Source organism: Bidens hawaiensis, unplaced genomic scaffold (assembly GCF_021521415.1).
Source record: "Bidens hawaiensis isolate Kalapana, Puna unplaced genomic scaffold, B.hawaiensis_p1.1 tig00014644_1, whole genome shotgun sequence".
Classification (NCBI taxonomy): Eukaryota; Viridiplantae; Streptophyta; class Magnoliopsida; order Asterales; family Asteraceae; genus Bidens; species Bidens hawaiensis.
Genome location: NW_027492278.1, coordinates 25,884 through 35,625, shown reverse-complemented (window position 1 = coordinate 35,625; position 9,742 = coordinate 25,884).

The following is a 9,742-nucleotide window of genomic DNA, read 5'->3' as shown; positions in this document are numbered from 1 at the left end:
TACTAATCACTGTGGCCCCCTTTCCGCCCACAACATATATAATCATAATATTTTCTTAACACTCATGTCATAATCAAGTTATTTCGTTTAGTAAGTTGCAGCAGAACTTGGCTCGTAGGCCATACTCAACTTTGGTTTATAAGTTGCAGCAGAACTTGGCTCATAGTCTATACTCAACTTTATTTTAGTAAGTTGCAGCAGAACTTGGCTCATAGGCCATACTCAACTTTAGTTTAGTAAGTTGCAGCAGAACTTGGCTCATAGGCTATACTCAACTTTAATTTAGTACTATTGTGGCCCCCTTTCACCCACAATAGCCCCATGGCCATTACAGACCACATTATTCCCAAATTAGTTATGTTTAACATAACATGACGTGTTTGTATAAACATATTGTCACATGTAATTTCATTATGTTTTGTCATTCGTACTCTCTCCACTTAATATACCAATCAATGATAATAATCACCTTTCATCAGCACGTAGTTAATCATTATGGTTGTAGGGACTTTTCATATATACATGTTCAGATAATCTATATCCTGAACCGGTTTCTGGGAGATAATGTATATAAACACGCTTTTCACCCCAAAGGTTTGTAACAGTTTGAAAAGAGGGGTCATGAAACTCACGGTTTTGTAGGCACTCAGTGCGAGATCAGCTTGGGGTTTGTTTCCCTTGCTATCACTTAGACCCTATAGTCCATATTATAATAATATTAATATTTTAATACTATTATTATCTCAGTACTAAACTAGGCTGTATAACTAATCTGGGTATAGGTGGAACGCCCAGAAAGTGGCAATAGGCTTAGCTTGTGATGTTGTTCAATGTCTAATACTTAAAACCGAACTTGGCTTAGATTCCCGTTTTCCCAGCTGGGCCAAGTTGTTCGTTTACGCGTTCAGAAAACAGTTATGGGGAAATAAGCTTGGGTAAATGTATTAGTTAATAAAATGATTAAGTTATAAAGAAGGATCACATACGGGGGTACCGGATTAGCCTCGGGGCCCGTTTCCGTTTATTCAGTTTGATTTAAGAAGAAAAGCGCACAATCTATCCGGATTGTCCAGGTTTCTCATAGAAAAGTTCGTTTTTACTTAATTAATCCAAAAATATGATTTTTGATCACTGTTGGTGTTTTTATATTCCCGCAGGTTCGTTAGTCGCGAACTTGCCGATTTTTATAACAACTGAATTTGTTTAATCTTCAAATTAGCATAATTAATTAACCGTTAATCATTAAATTATGAAAATTTAGCCACTTATCAATTAAAATATGTAGATTTTTATTAAAATATTTATGGAATTATTTATTGATTTATTAATTTATAAAAATTCATTTTATCAGCTATATTTCGCTTGAAAATCGTCCGTTTATCCCAAAAAATTTCCAAAAATTCCACCAAAATTCCTGAATATCCAATTTATGTCCCAAAACAACCTGTATCAATTCCAGAATGTAAAAAGCTCATGCATTATTCTTTTCAGTCCAAATTCGGCTATAAAAATTCACACGAACGCATATACACAAAACACCTTTAGACTTCTCCAAATGATTCCAAAATTCATATGTGATCAAAATACATTAAATATGAGTTCCCAGAAAATTTCATAATTTTTGGAGGATTTAACTATTTTTTCCCCATTAAACGTCCCAATTCGGTAATAAATTCGCCAAATATTCTTGGATGGTCGAAAAATTACCAAATTTGAACAGGGACTCAATGACATGTTTCCTGATGTCCCTGAAATATTTCAAGGCCTAATAATATGCACATCACAACTTTAACCTAAACAGCCTGTAAGCGAGTGTTTCGGCATTACCTTAGTGGTTTTGGTTCGTTTTCTGCCTTTCTGATCAACTTTTCAAGCTCTTGTGCTTCTACGTAGGCTAGATACAAGTCCTATATCACAAACCAAGCAAGTTTCATCAATAGACAGACCTTTAACTTAGGGTTTTGGCTAGTGCACAAAAACGAACTTTTGAACCGTAAAAACGCCGTTTCAACCCTTTAATCCGTGTTTTTGGCCAAAAAAACTATCAAACCAGGTTCCTCACCATGTGTATGATCAAAACATGTTTATGGACCATTTCTAGGGTTTTTACATGGTTAGGAGTGATTTTTGGCAATCAAACTATGTTTATATGGTATTAATCAAGTTTAAACGAGCCGAAAATCGATTATTTATAACATTTTTACCTAGTTTCTTGCTGGTTTTTGATGGAGAGCAGGTTGTGTCCAGAATTCTCATGAAAGTGATGTTAGAAAATATCTTGGACTTGTTTTATATTTAAAGGAAAACCAAGGGTAAAAAGTCTTTTTTGGCGGGCTGGGCGTGTTGGGCCCCCTTTTGGGCCCATTTGGCTCACTTTTCTTGATTTATGAGCCCGAACGTGAAATGCCGAGTCCAAATTTATTTCGGGTTCGGTTTTTGGCGAAAAAATATATCGGGTGCGACAAACGGAGCGAAAACGAGTGTTTTTCGGCTAATTTTGTGTAAAATTATAAAAACATACTATACGTTTGTAAAAATCGAAAATATTTTCATAGATCACTTAAAACATTTCAAATAAGTGTTTGGTAAGTCTTTTTCGGCTTAAAGGATGATACAATGCTTGGTTTGTAACTATCTTTCGCGTTTAAATCTATAGTGGGTAGTTAAACGAGCATGTTTTCGTTTAACTTGTTTGCTATCGAACTAAGGCCATATTACTAATATTTTAGCTTATATTAAACGTATATCACTTATAGATGGCACCCCGGGATATCTGGACCATAACTAGACCCGTTCGGTTAATCGTTCGTTTGTTACGCAAAAGGCGTTTATTTGCTTAATCGATAAATACGTACTGAGGTGTACCTTGTTTTGGCTCAAATGTCACAGAACCCCACAGTTATATATGAAATCATCCTTATAATTATATATGAAAGCATCCTTATAATTATATACCTACATATATATCATCCAAGTAATAACATCAGGGTCGAGCAAACGTACAACCCAAACACGTAACATCAGCGCATGCAAACACAAAGTAGGCATACGCAACATCAGTAGTCGAAACGACTACAACATCGCCAAATATAGGCCAAGAAATAATGTGTGTGTGTATATATATATATATATAACATCCCAAGGCCTACCATATACTAGCAAGCCTATATAAAATCGTTTAAAACATTTCATCATGTAAGAAAACACTTAGGTGTGCATGCTAGCCCAAAAGTAAAAAGAGTAAAAAGGGCATCATGAACTCACTTGAAATCAATCGAACACCTAAAATGAGCTAGGAAATCCCTAAGTACACAATCACAAGCAAGGGCCTGTAAATTATACAGAACGCGTTACTATACTAGACCGTAAGAACACTCTTGCCTAATGGGCCGTTCAAGCCCAACACTTTGGCCCAAGACCCAACAACTTGGCCCAAGGCCCAACACTTGGCCCAAGGCCCAACAACTTGGCCCAAGGCCCAACAACCTTACCTCAGCCCCTAAAACCTTTCAACTAACCAAATCCACCGGTTAAGCCTAAAACGAACTTATCGATTAATAAAGAGTAAAACGTGTAGATTTTAGCATGAAAAGATGCATTTAATTACATAGGATAACCTTTGAAATAAATTAATAAATTTTTACCAGACTTTGATAAATGTCTTAGGTTTATAAAAATATTTTTATTATATTTTTCTGTTGGACACAAAAATTATAAAAATTTCTCCAACACAGCAAGGTAAGTGCAGCTATTTCAGTGCGCAATAAAATGGTTTTAATTTTATAAAATTCAATACCAAACCAAATTAAACTATTCCAATTGGGTTTGGTTCCTAACTCAAAATAATAACTTCCAGAAGTGGAACTAACCAATTTGGACCTACCGAAAAAAGGTTATGACGTCAGGAAGACAGACCAGAATCTGTCATCCTGCATCAGCTTTGATACTCGATTTTATAAATTCATAAAAACCATTCAAATATCGTCCAAAAATTACGTATTATACCTTTCTGGAAACTAGACTCAAATTATAACATCATGGAATCAAGAATAGATTAAAAACAATGGATTATCATCGCATTACAGACCCTACAATAAACGTATACGAATCTGTCAGCAAACTGTTATCATCAAAACTCAACCTTAACAACCAATAAGCGCATTAATATGATCAATTAAGATGTAAAAGACACGGCGAATCATAAAACCGACCTTGAATTAAAGTTTTCACAGCCGAAACTTGGCTGGGCAGAAGAAAAACGAGCAGGGGGGGTCTTAGCTGCGATCGGCTGCTGAAATAGGGTTTAGGGTTTTTTGTTTAGTGTTATATTATAAAACATTTTCATTTTAGCCCCCGGAATTTAATAATGATGCAACTTGGAAGAAATGTTAAGCGATTAGACGTACCGGGATGACGTAAAGGCTTACGAGAAGCGTCGGAAAATCCCGAGAATTATACATACTCTACAAGCTTTAATTCCGGAAACCGGAATTGACGGGCGTTACATATATATGTTGCTAAAAAGTTATAAAGGTGTCCAAGATACTTTTATTTGTGTTTTGACAAAAATTCTTTTAATATTGTTACTCTCTTAAACTGCTATTTGTGAAGTAAAGCACTGGTCATAGTTTAAAAGACCCAATTTGGTTCTTAAATCTTGTTTATTTTGTTTAACAAACTAACGCACAAGTTTCTTGCAATTTGCAGAGTGTTACAGTGCTCTTTACCAACCAGCCAATGAATATCATTTGTCAATGATTGATGAGGTTTGTGCATTCTTGTCATATTTTTTAAATCTTTATAATCAACTAATTTTTTTTATATAAAATATTGATGTTATTGTGATTTTAATTTGCAAATGTGTAAAAATCTTGATGGGTTTGCAGGTTTAGTCACTGATGTATACAAAAAAGACACACCAGGGTTAGTGGAAAACAATAAATTTGTTTCTCTATGCATTTCTGATATATTGATGAAAAGAAATGGAGTGACTTGGTTGTTCAATTGGGATCAGTGCTCAAAGACTACCCAACTCTCTGGTTATCGCAAAGAAGAAAGGTTAGAATAGTCTTTTCACAGGCATATTTTTTTATTTTTGTAAATATTTTTATTTATTTAAGTTCTAAAAGATTTAAATTTTACTATATTTTTCTAATATAACGGTTTGGTATAGAAGTTTAATCATTCAATCAAAGAAAAATAGGAATTTGAGATGTAAAAACTAACTGTAAGGGAAGGTTTGAGTTGTTCTGCATTCTTATTATCATTTCATTGAAATTTTAATATGAAGTTTTATTATAGTCATATTACTTGCAATTTGTTACACTTACTCTGCTTCCTTATTATCATGGTGTAGTTTGCTATAATGTATTCGCCAGTTGATGAGGATGGTTGTTTCACCAAGTACATATATGATCTTCTATCCAATTTCTCTATTTAATATCTGTGATTTACCTTTTGAGACTATGCGTTAACTTTTTTTATTTTTTTGAATAAAATTGTTTCAGTTTGGTATTAGGTAGTATTTAAACACATGCGAATTGGTGTTTCTTGATGTAAGTTTATATAATTTTCTCTATAGGTTACTCTAATTGTTAGAGCCTAATTAAGTTGACACTTTACTTTATCAATCAAACAACAATATTTACATAAGATGAATTGCAATATAAGGGTTGTGGCAAATGAAGCACAAGTAGTTAATTAACTGCAATATACAGTCATGCAATATAAGGGTTGTGACAACAGTTGTTTGCTTAAATGCTTGTTTAAGTTCTTTGTGATATTCAGTACAGTTGGTATTCATCCAAAATACATACAAAAATACTTAAACTTAAAAACAATTCATTCCATTAAAATAAACAATTTAAAGTATAATTCAGCGGAAAATCATAATTAATAAAACAAGTTCTCAAAACCTAGGAATTATGCCTAAAACCAAATTGAAATGTATTTAATAAAACGTTAAAAGAAAAATGTTTATTAATATTAAAACTTCCGACTAAGCATGCCCTCCACCGTCCAAGTACCTTCGTGCACGTCCAAGCGGTAATGCATCCATCTCCTAACCTGAAACTCACACTAACATGCACACAAAGTCAGTTTGAGCTGAGTGAGTTCAAGTTTTATTAATTAACATCTATAATAATAATCATAATAGTCATTACAAGAGTTTTAAAATAAACGGGATATAATAGTTAGGCCATCATCAACAATAAGTAATCTTCCTTATATATATGTATAAACATCTTTATAATTATAAATAAACATCCTTATAATTATACATGAACATCCTTATAATTATATATAAACTTCCTTCTAATTATACATGAACATCCTTATAATTATATATAAACATCCTTATAATTATATCCTTACATATATATCATTCAAGTAATAACATTAGGGTCGAGCACACGTACAACCCAAACACGTAACATCTCATCCATGTAATAACATCAGGGTCGAGCACACGTATAACCCAAACTCGTAACATCTCATCCAACGTATGCAAACACGGAGTAGGAATACGTAAACATCCGTAGTCGATAACGACTACTAAACATCGCCAAATATTGGCCATACAATAATATATGTACAAACATACTTACAACATATAATAATATCATCTCAAGGCCTACCCTATGCAAGCAAACCCATCCAAAATAATTTAAACAATTCATCAAGCAAAATCGCTTAGGTGTGCATGTTAGCCCAAAATCTTAAAAGAGTAAAAAGGGGCATCAGGAACTCACCTGATACAAGGCACGAATTCGCCACGAGCTAGAGAACCTTACATATTCCCCACAACTCAAAAGTCTGTCGGTTTACATACAAACATTACTAACGACACCAAAAGGACTCATTTATCCTACGAGATGTTCTAGCATGGTTTGAGTTACCTAAAGCCTCAACCTCATCAACTCATTCATAAAGCCCCCGGGGCCTTACATTCACCGACACGACCCATCGATACTCCCGGGAATAAAGAATTCCCAAATTACCCCTGGAAGCACTAGGTGACACCAGCACGCGCGTTTAAAAGTTGTTTAGGGGATTAACATCCAACTCAGCCCCGTGTGGACCTAATATGATAAATTCACAGCCAAAAAGTCCACACGACGCTACATGAGTTGAATGGGTCGGTAATTCGCAAGTACAACGTACCAACTATTCAATAAACGCAAATACGCGTTGTACCGACCCATTTGAGTAACTGACAACCAATTCAGCCCCATAACTTATAAAAATGATTTTTCAACAGCCTGTACATCAAACCAAGTTCACCCAAGCTAAATTGGCCGTTAATCACTCCAACCTTCGCGTTAAACGCAACAATCTACAATTCTAGTCAACCGAACACTAACATTCAAACTACAACTAGTTGACCAATCAAACGAACACCAACGGACAAGATTTTAAAGTATGTTATATGGGACATACCTAGGAAGATTGTGGTGCAAAAACCTTAGCCGAAAAAGCCCCGAAACTGCCCAATTGGACAGCCACCCGGTAAGCCTAAAACAAGCGGTTTAACGATCAATAAGCGAGTTATAATGACCAATTAAGGTGTAAAAGACTTGTAGGGATGTAGGGCTAACCTTTAATTGGAGTTTTACACCTTCACCTTGGCTGCAAAAAAGAAAAACGGGAGCCCTAGCTGCTGCTCCTACTTGCGATCGGCCAGCCATGGGGGCTTAGGGTTTTTTTGTTATAAAAACATAAATGTTCCATTAGCCCCTCAAGTTTGAGTGACGCAACGACTAGGATGGAAAGTTAATTAATTTAACATACTGGAAAGGCGAGAAGGTCTCTGAGGAATTCTGGATAAATCCCGAGAAATATACATACTTTACAAACTTTAAGTCTTTAAACCGTAAATTAACGGGTGTTACAAGTCCACCCCCCTTACAATGGGATTCGTCCCTGAATCCCGTTGCAACAGGAACAACTACGGATACAGTTTCATTATCTAATCTTCGAACTCCCAAGTAGTCTTGGAACCCCTACGGTGCCTCCACTGCACCTTCACCTGCCTAATCACTTTATTCCTCAAACGCCTTTCCTGACTGTCAAGAATAGCGATAGGTTCTTCAACATAGTTCAATTTACTATCAAGCTCAATCTCATCAAGAGGCACATGGGCCTCCTCATCTGCTAAACACTTCCTCAAATGGGACACGTGGAAAGTAGGATGAATCCCTGTGAGCTCCTCGGGTAATTCCATTCTATATACTACCTCACCAACACGGGACAATATACGGAACAAACCAATGAACCTCGGACTAAGCTTCCCCCTATTACAAAAACAAACAATACCCTTCCAAGGAGAAACTTTCAACATAACCCGATCCCCAGCCTCAAACATAATAGGTCTTCGCCTTTTATCTGCATAGGATTTTTGACGACCCTGAGCGGCCTTCATAAAAGCCTTAATCTTATCGAGCTTCTCAGTCGTAGCCTCAACCACCTCCAAACTACCCAACTGTTTCTAACCAATGGAACCCCAACAGTCCGGAGTCCTACACCTCCTACCATACAACATCTCAAACGGTGACATCCCAATCATGGCGTGATAACTATTATTACAAGAAAATTCGACCAATGGTAAATAACGATCCCAACTACCACCAAAATCGATAACATAGGCTCGCAACATATCCTCGAGAGTCTGAACGGTCCTCTTGGATTGACCATCTGTCCGCGGGTGATAAGCGGTACTGATGAGAAGTTTGGTACCCATCTCCTCATGAAACTTCTTCCAAAACCTGGAGGTAAAACGCGTATCCCTATCCGAAACAATAGATACCGGCACTCCGTGCCTAGAAATGATCTCACGAATAAATACATCGGCCAACTGCTCGGAATTAAAAGTTTCTCGGATCGGCAAGAAATGAGCGCTCTTGGTCAGTCTACCAACGATTACACAGATGGTGTCATAACTACCCCTAGGAGTACGAGGCAGTTTAGTCACTAAATCCATCGTTAGTTGCTCCCACTTCTACTCAGGTATTTCCTAGGGTTGAAGTTTCTCGAAAGGCTTCTGGTTCTTGGCCTTAACTTGCAGACACGTCAAAAACTTACTAACGTATTGAGCCACCTCATACTTCATCGCAAGCCACGAGTAATTCTTCTTCAGGTCTTAGTACATCTTGGTCACGCCCGGACCAATGGAATAGCGCGACTTGTGTGCCTCATCCAATATTTTACCCCTGAATCCCCCATACCTAGATACCCATAAACGACCATCCTTATATTTCACCCATCACCGACGTCTTCCAACAATTTTTTTTCTTGACCACAAATATGCTCTGACATAATCCATTCCACCTGTGAAGCTTCATTCTGAAAGTTGGCTATCTGTTTCAAAATATCGAGTTTAAGAATAAGCTGATAAGATTTCTCGCGAATAGGCTTCGGTCTTTCCTTCCGGCTCAACGCGTCGGCTACCACGTTAGCCTTACTGGGATGGTGCATAATCTCCAAATAGTAATCCTTAATCAATTACAACCATCGACGCTGACGCATATTCAGTTCCTTTTGTTCGAAGAAATACTATAAGTTCTTATGATCGGTATAGATAACACAAGGAAAACCGTACAAATAATGCCTTCGCAACTTAAGCACAAACACAACCGCCGCCAGCTCCAAATCGTGGGTAGGATAATTCGTCTCATGAGGCTTTAACTGCCGTGGGGCATAAGCGATGACTCGGCCTCGCTGCATCAGAACACACCCAAGCCCC